We start from the raw sequence: 14633 nt of genomic DNA, 5'->3' as shown, positions 1-14633 counted from the left end.
AACGTAGAGGAAGGCCGTGTGACAGTCTCGGTGGGACTGAACTGTCAGACGGATTCATCTGTGGTTTTGGTTCACAGGGTTCTTCAGGCTTAACCATGCGTTCGGGGCTAGCCTACCTCGTGAAATAACGTTTGTATCCCAGAGGGGAACATTATCCGGCTTCTAACTGGGTACTACGCACCAGACTCACAAGGGTCGCGTGCTTGTTGGATATTATAAGCGCCCATCTGACGTCTAGATAATCGCTCATTTTAGCGCACCTCGTGCAGAAAATTTTTAAAATAATTACCGTGCTGTGTTTACCAATTTATATTTGAGTTATGGCGTATCAGTGTCCAATCTGAAGGCATCGAAAAGATTATGTTTTTACATACTGGCACACACAATACGGAAATATTTGGAAATTTACAAAGGTTTCTTCGGGTAGATGGCTCGAATAATGCCTTTAATCAATATCTGTTTGGCAGTTATTATCATATCTGTGTACACATATTCGATTTGAAAGCATTTCTTCGTCTGCTGTTAACGGCGGTGTATTTCCGTCACAAAAAAATCACTCTTTTTTCATTATCCCTCTGATTAAAGGAAAATTCGTGCCAGGAGCGAGGATTTGAAGTACATTCCGCATGCATACCGTTTTCAATGCTTCACTATTACCAATCTCATTGCGCATTTCTGTATTCTAATGAATAGGACGCTAAAAATAATACCGTTTTTCCTCCAACTAAATGGGTTATTAATGTTTTAAGAAGTAGTATCTGCGATTAATAACTTCCAGCATTGAACATTTGTCTATGTATTTTGTTATGAGTCTGGGAGACACATTGTCTGAATAAAGAAACCCTTCTTTAATACAGGAACTCTCTTGTGAAACACTTTGGAAGCCATCTGAAGCTATTCTGTTGAAATTATGGAATTACATCAGTTAATCACTACACTGGATCAACGTCGAGGTGATGTACCAATATGAAAAGCAAGAAATTCACATGCATTCAGAACGGGGAAGGTCCTCCAAGCTAAGGCGGGGAGACCTACTTTCGTAAGAGCAGCACTCCGCAGCGGATTCCATGTAGACGCTCGTAGTGGTCGGGGGTGTGAGGGGAAGAGGGACAGAACCGGAGAAGGGGGTATTTTTCCAGGGGCTCACTTCTGAATACTCAATGAACTGCTAAGGCAAAGGCGGCACCATCACCACCACAAGGAAAAAGAAATGGAAGAACAAGAGTACAAGAGGAAGAGCAGAAAGGCGAAATGCCGAAGACTACTTGCATTGATATGCAGTCCCGATAGCCTTCGACAATACGATACGAATGCTCGTAATAATCCGTTCCACCACGCGAGAGGACATCCTTCGGGTTTTCAGTTGCGTAACATGTTCAAATCCCTGTTCCGTGGCTACACTGAAGAACGAAGAGCAAAGCTTCGATCTGAGCGTGCTGTGAAATTAGGGGAGTCGTAGCGGGTTCTCCTGTCTCCTCACTAGTACTGTCGTGTAAGCTCGAGTCGATCTCCATTACGGGAGACGTCATCTAGCACAAATCCCCCGCAAAACACCTGACTACAGATCTTTGCACTCGAGGAAACTTGCCTCGTCGCAGTAGTCCCTAGACGTCCGCACGCACATTCGCCCTTCTTCCGCGTACTCGTGTAATGAATTTATGAACGAGACGACGGCTGCATCGTAAGGTGCACTTTCGTTCGCATCGCCCGTCGCTGGCCATACGTCGGGTTACAAAATGATGAAGATACATTGCAGCAACATTGCAAAATTTCCTCCCCTTTTTTTATTTTTTTATTTTTTATACGTGAGATGTATTTGCGAGCGACAACGATCTAAATAGTGTCACGAGAGACTGTCTTAGACATTTTAATCATAAATCTATTACATAGCACCTCACACTACGGCCATTAAAAACCAAGGTGATGAACATTTTTCAAACCATAAATGTGACGAAACGCTTTACTATCTAAAACAACACTTCGACAAGATTGCAACTCTTACAAATGATATAATCACCTTACGTCTAACTTTTTAGATTACAGTCATTAAGACTATATAGCAGCGTCATATGCGACACCGTCGAAAAAGGGGTTTTCTTGGTGGTTTTCTTGAAGAAATCGCTTTTTACCCGCAGGAAATCTGAGCAAGTATGGAAAATCGAATTGAAGATAGCCGTACAGAGAACTACTTCATAAATCTGGGTCATTTGGTGCAGTCACTATAAGACTACACGAAATTAATTGCTATGCTTTCTACGAGGTGCCCATGGAACAGAATTAAGCAAAGGTCGAGGTAAGAGTAGACGCAATAACCGTGCCACTTGTTGTCTCTCAAAATCTTTGTTTGTAAATTTCTGTGATAGTGAATACGCTGCCACGGTAACACAATTTTGGGTATGAACACAAAACTGAAAACTGATGAAAAAGTCAGATGAAGACTGCACTCAGATGTCAGTCACCCCGAGAAAGGTGTAATGAAATCGAGGAAGTCAGCAGCGAGTGAGCAAGGGCATACTTCCGACATGCTGGGTACAACAAGTTTATAAGGAGACGCAACGTAATTTTTTCTTTCTTTACTCCAGTGCATTTCTCCACGAATGGGAACGAGTTCCGAATGGATGTCTTGGAACATTGCAGGTAAGATACTAAAATGGAAACAAAGCTTAAATAGGATGGAACGGGATAAGAAATCAATTAAAATTTTACTTTCTATTTGTATGTCACTACGTTTTAGGTCTGAATGCCGATAGAAGCTTTCGCTAGTCGATGGAAGCGCGTTTTGTGGGTAATATCCTGAAACAAGCGACTACTTTGCCAGCTCTCTCCGTGAAGGCGATTCGTCACTCGGAGATGCAGACGTTAAGCTCGGCGGCGCACTTGGTGGTATCAGAGAGGAGTACGCTATGTGGTTCCGCCCTCTTCCTTCCCTTCACCAATAGTATAGACCTATACTGTACTAGCACTCATCGCACACATCAACAAGAAACATATACACACCTGAAGTTTCATGAGCGGCGATGCAGGATTCCTGCATCTGCTCCCCTACACTCATTCCCCAAGTGTTGGACTACGTCGACTTTTCAATTACAGTACTGACAACAGAGTCACAGCCAACAACCATTTACAAAACCTCTCTTATGAGAACTTAGCTTTCATTTAATAACTAGCGCTGGCACAGACATACGAACCACATGCGCTAATAGGGGCTGTGTTGAATTGTTTTACACACTATCTAATGAAAAGTATTGTGTCAACCTTTCATCTTTATGATGGCTTGAACTCTTCTGGGCACACTGTCAATCAGGCATCTAAATGTCAGTGAATGAATGGCAGCCCATTCCTCCTCAAGAGCCGAAACGAGACAAGCTAGTGTTACGTTGGGGTCCGGCGAAGACGACGTGCTAACTCGTACCAAAGGTGTTCCATTGGGTTCAAGTCGGGTCTCTGGCTCGGACAATCTTTTTCAGCACCGTTATTGTCCACGAACGATCGCCTCACAGCTCTTGTTTTATGAGAGAGTGCGTTGCTAATCTGATACAATCCTCGTCTCCGCACTGTTCCTCTATGCATGCCGTACACAATGCTATACAAAGTGTTCGTATCCTTCCTTATTTTTCGTTTTCTTAAGTGCAATAAGGGGACCACAATCTAACCACCAATAAAACACCCCCTCACCGTAACACCATCTCCTCCGTACTTAACTGTAGACACAAGACATGCTGGCAGGTAACATTCTCCAGCCATTCCCCGAATGCAAACCATTCCATCGATTTTCCACATGATATAGCCTGAATATACAGGGTGTCCGGAAAGACTTTCCCTGATTGCATAAATTGATAACTCAGGCTAGAAGTAAGACAGAAATATGAAACTTGTGTCGAATTGTTTACAACTATCAAAGTTTTTTTTCTGTTTTAGGTTCGCAGTACGTACGTAGTGGATGAGGTGGAGTGCCCAAGAAGCCACGTTAACCAATCAGGAGAAGGCACAGTGTGTCCTGTGGTACCATGAGACACGATCACCAACCACAGTGCAGAGACACTTCCAGACAACATTTGGAAGGAATCCACCTAATGTCAAGAGCATTAAAGTCTGGTATGAGAAGTTCAAGAACACAGGATCGGTTGCTGACTTTCCGAGGTCTGGTCGACCAAGAACCTCAGCAGACAGGGTAGAAGCTGTAAGGCAGTCTTTTCTGCGAAGTCCGAAGAAATCGGTGTGCAGGGCCCCACGTGAATTACAGATGCCAAAAAACTCTCTCCATGACATTTTACACAAACGTTTATTGTTTCGTGCATACAAAGTGCAAATCGTTCAGGCCTTGTTGGTCAATGACAGTACACATCGATATGACTTTGCGGGCGAATAGCTATCACGTATTGAGGACTATGATGGTTATCTCAGACGAATTGCCTTTTCCGACGAAGCGACCTTTTTTGTCAGTGGAGTAGTGAATCGTCATAATGTGCGCATTTGGGGTTCACAGCCGCCTGGCGAGGTCATGCAGTGCACCAGAGGCAGTCCAAAGGTGAATGTTTGGTGCGCGCTATTGCACGATCGAATTATCGGGCCATTCTTCTTCGCTGAGGCTACCATCACATCTGCAGTATATCTGGACATGTTGCAACTATATGCTGTTCCTCAGCTGCTTCAGTATCACCCCCGATGTCTTGTTTCAGCAAGACGGTGCACCGCCTCATTGGGGTTTGGACGTCCGTGCCTATCTCGATATTACCTTTCCCGGGCAATGGATTGGTCGTGATGGGCCAACGGTTTGGCGTCCACGCTCTCCTGACATAACCCCATAGACTTCTTGAAACCCTGCGGCAACGGATAACCACAGTCGTTGAATCGATCCCTCCAGTGATGTTGGCTACTGTGTGAATGGAAACTGAATATCGCCTAGATGTGCTACGTGCTACCAAGGGTGCTCATGTGGAAGCTTACTGATGTGTGAAAAAAACTTTGATAGTTTGTAACCAATTAGACACCAGTTTCATATTTGTATCTTACTCCTAGCCTGAGTTATCAATTTATGTAATCAGGGAAAGACTTTTCGGACACCCTGTATTTCAAAAACGAGGCCACATTGGCATCTACAATGTTACCGTGTGATAGGTGGCTACCCACACTATAAGCAGGCGAAGTGGGAGCTCATAGCTCGATGCACCTCCCAGAAGGTCCCCTCGTTAGCACTGACTGCAGAAACGTGTGGCTGATGAGGAGCTGCTCGATCATTGTACACCATTCATTTTAATTCCCTACGCACAGTCATTGTGCTTGCACGACTGCTGATTGCACTTCGGAACTCACGAGTGATTCCTTCTGCTGATTTTATGTGATGTTTTGCGACTACCCCTTGCAAAGCTCGACAATCCCTGTCCGTCCGTACATGCGGTATTCCTGGACTCGGTTTAGCTATGGTTGTTCCTTCACGTTTCCTTGTCACAGTCACATCACCAGCAACAGCCCTGGGCGCCTTTAGAAGGGTTCAAATGTCCCTTAAGAATTTTTTATTAAGGTGATATTCAAAAACTAGTCCATATTCGAAGTCAGTGATCTCTCCTGACTGATCCATTCTGTCGTAACTGCTTCTCTAGAGGATCCGTCTGCTGTGACATCTAGTGGTCAATTCGTAGGGCTGCACCGATACTTTTGATCAGATAGCATACGAGGAAGTATCCAAAAGGAACCGTACTAATTTTACTAATTTTTTGGTGGGCAGAGCTTTTCTAGTACCGAGTTTTGCCGCTAGGAACGCATATAGCAAACATTCCAGTCAGCAAACGAGTGCCGTCACTGAAGGAGGTCAGACTAAATTCGTGACAACCGTTTTGTGTGATTGGCGTTATTGCAATGGCTGATTTTCGTGAACATCGTGCGGCGGTAAAATTATGCATTTTGCTCACAAAACCTGAAATAGAAACTCTTGAAATGTTAAAAACGGCGTACAAGGCCGATGCTATGGGGAAAACTTAAGTTTTTAGAGGTTTTTCCGGTTCAATGATGAAACGTCAATCGATGACAAACCTCGTTCTGGTCTTCCTTCCACAGCCAGAATACATGAAAATGTTGAAAACATTTCTGCAACCATCAACGAAGATCGACGACGGACCACTGAAGAAATTGTGGAGCTGTCGGGAGTGACTTGGAGTTCGGTGCAACAAATTCTGACTGAAGATATGGGATCCCGAAATGGTCCAAACTTTCTTTCAAAAATTTTCACATTTGACGAAACTTGGTGCTATGCTTACGATCCTGAATCAAGGCAGCAATCAGGCCAGTGGAAGACATCCAAGTTCGCATCTTCCCAAGAAAGCTCGTCAGGCAAAGAAAGTTCGTCAGCGAAATCAAACGTTAAGACAATGATTCTCTGTTTTTTTGATGCGAGAGAAGTCTTCCCTTCAGAGTTTGTTCCGCAAGGTCAGACAGTTAACCAGGCTTTCTACTTCGAATTTTGAAAAGATTATGCAACAGTGTGCGGCCTGACTTGTGGCAATCGGTTTATCCATCACAACACCCCTGCTCGCGCAGCCCTGTCTATACGACAATTTTTGACCGAAAATGTTATGGCACCTGTTTCTCACCCCCCTACTCACTCGGCTTCGACCCCTGTCCGAATTTTTTTCCTGGAATGAAAAGAGTCATGAAAGGAAATCTGAGGTGAAGAAAAAACGGTGGCGCTGTGAAGCATCACAAAAGATGAAATTAAACAATTAAAAAATATGTATTAATACAAGTGGAGAGGACTCTGAAGGGGACTGAAGGTTCGTGCTTAAAATGTGAATAAATAAGGTTAAAAAAGGTTAGTGTTCTTTTGGGTACCCCCTCGTACGTCTAGCGACGAATATCGCCAAGTTCTATCAACACTGTTTTCCTTGGCGCACGGTTAAGACTATCATATTTCAGTTGAGACGCCGTGTCGTCGACGTCCCAATTTTTTTTTAATTCCTTTTTTTACAAGCTGTAATTGCTACGTTATAATGGAAATTTAAAGTCGACTGATAGACTACCTTTGAAACGGCGGCACCAGTCACTGCCACGTCCATATTGGCTGCTCGTGAACGGATAATCTACGAAGCAGCCAACAGTGCCCACACTGCGACTGCAGCACGCCAGCTGCTACCTGCCTGAGGTTGAAGGCTCCCTGGTATGGAGAGTCCTGAGTGGAAGCGGCCGGCCTAATTAGCAGGCACGCACTCTGGCGCACGCACGGGTCCCGGCCACCTGCACCAAGCGGCACAGCTTTGTGGTCACGCCATGCCGCCACCGTGGGGGAACACCGACAAACTGACCGCTTCCGCCGACCACACTCACCCGGCTCTAGTAGTCTTGGGGTAGCGTCGCTCCGGAGGAAGTCGTTGACCGCTCGTTCGAGTACTGCCGCGGGCATGAGTCTGACAGCTGTCCCATTTGTTGTATTCTCTAAAGCGTCTAGTAGCGTCCGACTTCCAGGGTAGCAGAAGCGAACAAACACCCCTCCCCCCCCTACTAAAGAGTACACTGAGTTGATGACAAGCCATGGGATAGCCATATGTACATTTACAGGTGGTGGAAGTACCGCATTCATAAGGTATAAAAGGGCAGTGCACTGGCGAAGCTGTCATTTGTACTCCAGTTATTCGTGTGAAAAGATTTCCGAGGTGATTACAGCCGCACGAAGGGAATTAACAGACTTTGAACGCGGAATGGTAGTTAGAGCTAAACGCATGGGACATTCCATTCCGGAAATCGTTAAGGAATTCAATACTCCGGGATTCCCAGTGCCAAGTGTACCGAGAATAGCAAATTTCAGGCCTTACTTGTCGCCACAGACAACGCAGTGGCCAACGGCCTTTACTTAACGACCGAGAGCAGCGGCGTTTGCGCAGAGTTGTCAGTGCTACAGACTAGCAACACTGCACGAAATAACAGCAGAAACCAATGTGGGACGTACGGGGAATGTATCCGTTAGGACGGCGCGGCGAAATTTGGCGTTAATGAGCTATGGCAGAAGATGACCGCAGCGAGTGCCTTTGCTAACAGCACGACATCGTCTGCAGCGACTGTCTTGCGCTAAGGACCAAATCTGATGGATCCTAGACGATCAGAAAACCGTGGCCTGGTGAGATGAGTCCCTATATCCCTATATCAGTTGGTATGAGCTTGTGGCAGGATTCGAGTGTGGCACAGACCCCACGAAACCATGGATCCAAGTTGTCAACAAGACACTGTGCAAGCTGGAGGTGGCTCCATAATGGTGTGGGCAGTGTTTCGTGGAATGGACTAGGTTCTGGTTACGTTCGACTACATGCAGACCATTTGCAGCATTCATGGACGCCATGTTCGTAAACAACGATGGAATTTTTATGGATGACAATACGCCATGTCTCCTGGCCACAACTGTTCATGATTTGTTTTAAAAACATTCTGAACAATTCGAGCGAATGATTTGGCCACCCTGATGGCCCGACAAGGGAAATAGTCGAGACGTCAGTTCGTGCGCAGAATCCTGTAGCGGGAACTCTTTCGCAATTATGGAACGGCTGTAGATGCACCAAGGCTCAAAATTCATGTAGGGGACTTCCAACGACGTGAGTCCATGTCACGTCGAGCAAAACGAGATCCGACACGACATTATGAGGTATTGCATAGCTTTTGTCACCTTAGTGTAATAGTGACAATATAAGGCAGATGGCTTACACGCTAGCCACAGATACAGGGGATGGGCAAAATAATGTGAACAGTGGTAATAATGGGATTGTTGTGTTTGACGGTCAAAAACGCAGATAAGGCACCTGTCGCGCTGGACTGTGCATGTTCAGCATGGACTAGGCACCAGCGCAGGTTGTTTACGAGTAGTGCACACTTCGTATTTGCATTCAGAGGACGAGGTCGACGAGCAATGAAAGACCTCAGAGAGTTCCAAACAAGGCAGATTGTGGGGGCCTGATTAGCTGGAGCAACCAAGACAGCCACTTGAATGTTTCAAGAGGAACTGTTTCAAAGGTCATGACAGCCTACACATAACGCTGAAAGACATCATCGTGGAAGCTTAATAGTGGGCGCAAATCAAGACTAAATGACAGAGATAGTCGTACGCTAACACGAATTGTGTCAAAACAACACAAAACTACGGCGGCTAAAGTGACAGCAGAGCTTAATAGCCATTTTCAAGACACCGTAACTAACGACACTGTCCGCCGAGAACTCCATAAAGCGAATTTTTATGGATGATCTGCTATACCGAAACTATTAATGACAACAACCAACGCAAAGAAGCATAAAACATGGTGTTAGGCGCGTAAATCATGGACATCTGATCAGTGGAAACACGTCATATGGTCCGCTGAGTCAATGTTTTCGTTATTTCCGACATCGAGCCGGGTTTACGTCCGGAGAACGCCAAAATAAGTCTACAATCCTGATTGCTTGATTCCAACGATTAAGCATGGAGGTGGAAGTGTGATGGTGTGGGCAGTCATATCATGGTATTCTGCTGTCCCATCATTACTCTCAAGGGCAGCGTTAGAGCCAACGATTATATGAACCTTTTAGGTGATCTGGTGCACCGCATGATTCAATTGTTGTTCCTCAACAATGATGCCATATTTAAGGACGAAATGCACCCATTCACACAGCCAGGACAGTACGATCGTGGTACGAGGAGCATGCAACTGAACTGCGACGTTTTTCTTGGCCAGCACAGTCCCCAGACTTGAACATTATCAAACCCTTGTGGGCGGTATTGGAACGCAGACTCATGACTATAGGAATTCGAAGAGGTTCTGATCGAAGAGTGGCATAACATTAAACTGGAGACTATACAATCATTGTATGTCAGTGTTCCAAGAAGAATTGCAGCTGTATTATGGGTAAATGGGGTCCAACCCCTTATTAATAAACCATGTCCAAGTAAGTACCGCGGCCCCCCTCGTCGGAGGTTCGAGTCCTCCCTCGGATGTGTTTGTTGTCCTTAGCGTTTGGTACGATGGGAACAAATTTCCAATTTCCAAGTAAGTACAAGTGTTCACATTCTTTTGCCTATCCCCTGTACGTTCACAGTGCGTAACATCCAAAATTAGTAATAACGGCAATGCAAAATGAAACAAGTAATAAAGATTTATTAAAAGCTTTAATACAGAGTTAAATACTCAACTTAGAGCGTTAACTGATGCATGGCAATGGAGCTGAGGTCGCAACATTAATCTAACGTGACACATACAAAGTGAACTAGCTAATCTGAAGTTCAGTTTGGACCGCTAACTGTTTATAAGACTGTTTCTATCTATGACCGTCGCTTGACACTGCGTTTATTATCCGACTGTGCCTTGTTCACAGCGTCAGGCTGTAATGGCAGAAATGTCTGCTCCGCTACGGCTGATGACAACTCTAGACTGGAACTGCCGCTGGGTGAAGTGATGAACCGCAACTGTGGAACTATAGAAGCGTCCAAACTGAGTCCGAAAATGGATGTGTGTGTCCGCGATCGGCGGTATTATTTCTATCTGCCCTCTACTTTGTGGAAGAGAAGAATTGTTTCATGTATCAGCGCTCTTTGTGGGCGCTGACATCACTAGCGGCCGATGGAGCTGATTACTTGAAAATGTTGTGGCGGAAGCAGAAATAGGTTCCAGTTTCTGAACGTCCTCTACGTGGCGCTAGTTCAGAACTGAGTGCCGATTAGTGATGGACCATAAGCTCAGATTAGGAATGAACTCGGTCACGTCCTTAAAAAGAAATCATTCCGGCATTAGTCACATTGTGTTTAGGGAAATCATGGAAAACTTAAATCTGAATGACTGGTCGGAGATTTGAATCGTCTCTCCCCGAATGTGGGTCACCTGCCTTACCACTGTATCAGCTAACCTGGCTTATGCCAGGGGACTTACTCGCAGTAGTATTAGCGTGGTATGGCATGTGTAACTTAGTTTCTTAAGTCCCTATGTGCCATCGAACAGAATCAATAATTATATATATTAAAATTGTTTCGCAGCTACGAAGTCGTAGGTAACTTCCTTTTATTCACATAATTCATTCAACACATACCAGCATCTACCGGAATTAAGTAGCCAAGGGCCACACGTTAATATAAATGAGCAGTAAATTATCTTATTTGTATAGAATTTAACTTATTCAAGCCATATTGTTATAAGCTACAGTTGATGTTCTGCTTTCAGGTGCAAAGACAAATAAGTTTTCTAGCTGTCCAACATGCGAACACGCTACGTTACTTAACTATGAACAACCACTATAATGGATAACGGGGGAACCAAGGACAGCACCTGACACACAAACCCGTGATTGGTGCTGATCTTTCTGAAGCGCCGTTTATTGTTGAGTGTCATAATACATTTTTGTTTTACAAAAATATGCGGTTCGATGTAAATGTGCATCAAAGATATCTCACAAAATAGGTCGTTTATGTACAGTTTGTTGCACAAAAAGTCTGGAACAGAAAGGTGGTGGATGATAAATTCATCAAAATTTTTATTAGTATTTGCCTACCCGTTAATATTAAAATTAGCACTAAGTGTGACAAGCAAGTTGTGCGTAAACGAATAAAACACCACGCCAGTAATCAAGCGTTAGTGAGTAAAACCAAGACATCTCACTGCAAGAGGAGACCACTGGAACTAAAATTTCAAATTAACACGATATTAAAGACTTTATGCAACTATAACATTCTGATCCTCACTTCATGTGTTACCGCTGCAGGTATTGTATATTCATAATGATCATAAGGCCTAGTTGAGGAGTTCGAAACAAATCAACAAATTAGCTCTCCAGGAATAAGAAAGGAAGGAAGATTGGGGTTCAACTTACCGTCGACAATGAGATCATTAGAGATGGATCACAATCTCGGATTAAAGAAAGATGGGGAAGGAAATCGGTCGTGCCTTTTGAAAGGAACTAATCCCACATTTACCTCAAGCGATTTAGACATATTAAGGAAAACCTAAATCTAGATGGCTGGATGAGGAATTGAACCGTCGTCCTCCCAACTCCGAGTCCAATGTGTTAAGCACTGCGCCACCCCACTCCATCAGACTAGTTCTACAGTATTCTGCCCTTTTCTTTTATTGAAGCACTGATATGTTGCTTCAATCATTGATTTGTTTTTACCTGCATGTATTAGAAGGCCTAAGATCGCCGTCTTTCGGGTATTTTACGAGTCAACAAATTAGCACTCTTTCTGGAATACATATTGACATTATGTGCACGTATTCATGTACAAAATACTGCACTCATAGCGAGTTGGCCATCTGCCGAGCGAAATGTGAATACAGCGATCTGTAACGGTGCCAGTTTTCAGCAAATAGACTCTTCTTCAGTCATTCTTTATCCCCATAATAACATATGGACTAGAAATATGCACCAAAACGAAATAGGTCGACAAGATTGCAAGCTGCAGAAATTAAGTTCTTACCAATTATGTTCCAGAAAACTAGTAATGACAGGGTAAGAAATGAAAAAAATTAGAGACGAAGACGGAGTGTACACAACCTTGAAAGAAAGAAATGACATTGGTCCATTTGAGATGATTTGGCCATGTCACAAGAATGAACGAGGGAAGGATAGAAGAACAATCGTAACACACAGATATAACTGGTGAAGACCTATAGGAAGACAAAGCAAGAGATGGCTGGCAAAGGGAAGAAGCCTACAGGAACAAGAGGAGTCGGCTGGGATGCAGTCCAGAAGAACGGTACATGGAAAGATACAAGTGGGAAGATCCGTCCGCAGTGGCCGAGCGGTTCTAGGCACTTCAGTCTGGAACCGCGCGACCGCTGTGGTCGCAGGTTCGAATCCTGCCTCGGGCATGGATGCATGTGATGTCCTTAGGTTAGTTAGGTTTAAGTAGTTCTAAGTTCTAGGGGACTGATAACCTCAGATGTTTAGTGCTCAGAGCCATTTGAACCATTCTGAACAAGTGGGAAGCGCTCGTAAACCACATCCGGGCAACTGGAGTGGAACACCGACGACGACGCCACAGACGACGACGACGATGATATTTCCTAACATACACTGAGGTGACAAAAATCACGGGATAGCGATCTGCACTTATACAGAATGCAGTAGTATAGCGTAAACAAGGTACAAAAGGGCAGTGCATTGGAGGAAATGACATTCGCTCTCATGTGATTCATGTCAAAAGGTTTCGGACTTGATTATGGCCGCACGACGAGAATTAACACACTTTGAACGCGGAATGGTAGTAGGAGCTACACGCATGGGACATTCCATTTCGGATTTCGTTAGAGAATTCAATATTTCGAGATAAACAGTTTCAAACTTGTGCCAAGAATACCTAATTTCAGGCATTACCTCTCACCACGGACAACGCAGTGGTCGACGGCCTCCACTTAACGACCGAGAGTAGCAAAAAAGTTCAAATGTGTGTGAAATCTTATGGGACTTAACTGCTAAGGTTTTCAGTCCCTAAGCTTACACACTACTTAACCTAAATTATTCTAAGCACAAACACACACACCCATGCCCGAGGGAGGACTCGAACCTCCGCCGGGACTAGCCGCCGAGAGTAGCACCGTTTGCATAAATTGTCAGTGCTAACAGACAAGCAACGCTGCGCGAAATAAGTGCAGGAATCAATGTGGGACGTACGACAAATATATTTGTCAGGACAGTGCGGCAAAAATGGGCTATGGTAGCAGATGAGCGACGCGAGTGCCTTTGCCAACAGCACGACATCGCCTGCAGCGCCTCTCCTGGGCTCATGACCATATCTGTTGGACCCTAGACAACAGGAAAACCGTGGCCTCGTCAGATGAGTCCCAATTTCAGTTGGTAAACGCTGATGGTAGGATTCGAGTGCGGTGCAGGCCCCAAGAAGTCATAAAACCAGGTTGTCAACAAGGCACTGTGCAGGCTAATGGCGGCTCCGTAATAGTGTGAGATGCTTTTAGATGGAGTGTACTGGGTCCTCTCGTCCACACGAACGTTCGGCTACTTGCAGGCCATTTGCAGCCATCCAACGATGAAATTTTTAAAGATGACAAAGCGCCATGTCACCGGGCCACAATTGTTGGCAATTGGTTTGAAGAACATTCTGGACAATTCGAGCGAACGATTTGGCCACCCAGATCACCCGACATGAATCCCATCGAACATGTATGGGACATAATCGAGAGGTCAGTTCGTGCACAAAATGCTGCAACAGCAACGCTTTCGCAATTATGGACGGCTATAGAGGCAGCAAGGCTCAGTATTTCTGCAGGGGATTTTCAACTACTTACTGAGTTCACGCCACCTCGAGATGCCGCACTACGCCAGGCCAAAGTAGGTCCGACACGATATTAGGAGGTATCCCATGACTCTTGCCATTTCTGTGTACGTTCACAAATTTACGTTGTGGACAGTTCGTCGGTTCCCATAAGGACCAGAACCTCGTGTATGTAAGACCCGCAAATTCATAATAACGGGTCAGTCAACCTGTAGGAAGGAAGTTGGGCTGTAGTTTAACATCTCATCGAGATCATTATGAGGAAGTGAACTATCTCAGTGGTAGAGAATAACGGAAGGAAGCGATATCGTCCGTTTACGCAACCATTCAGGTATGCAGTAGTGATTTCTAGAAACCAAAGAAAATCTAACTTTTTATGGCTGGAGAAAGATTTGAAACCATCTTCTCC

General features: G+C 44.7%; 1 protein-coding gene across 4 annotated transcripts in view; it reads right to left on the bottom strand.

Moving 5' to 3' along the window:
• LOC124798705 overlaps window positions 1-14633 on the bottom strand; it is a 478156-nt gene that overhangs the window by 37190 nt on the left and 426333 nt on the right. The window contains exon 1 of one of the 4 annotated variants that reach the window (XM_047262217.1): window positions 7014-7066. The exons of the other annotated variants lie outside the window; for them this stretch is intronic. The gene's annotated coding sequence lies outside the window, so the exon portion shown is untranslated. Of the gene's footprint in view, window positions 1-7013; window positions 7067-14633 lie in introns of those variants that run through there. 4 annotated transcript variants of the gene reach the window in all.

Source organism: Schistocerca piceifrons, chromosome 5, assembly GCF_021461385.2.
Source record: "Schistocerca piceifrons isolate TAMUIC-IGC-003096 chromosome 5, iqSchPice1.1, whole genome shotgun sequence".
NCBI classification, from domain to species: Eukaryota; Metazoa; Arthropoda; class Insecta; order Orthoptera; family Acrididae; genus Schistocerca; species Schistocerca piceifrons.
Note: the sequence above shows the minus strand (reverse complement) of the source record. Positions and strands in the feature narration are given on the sequence as shown.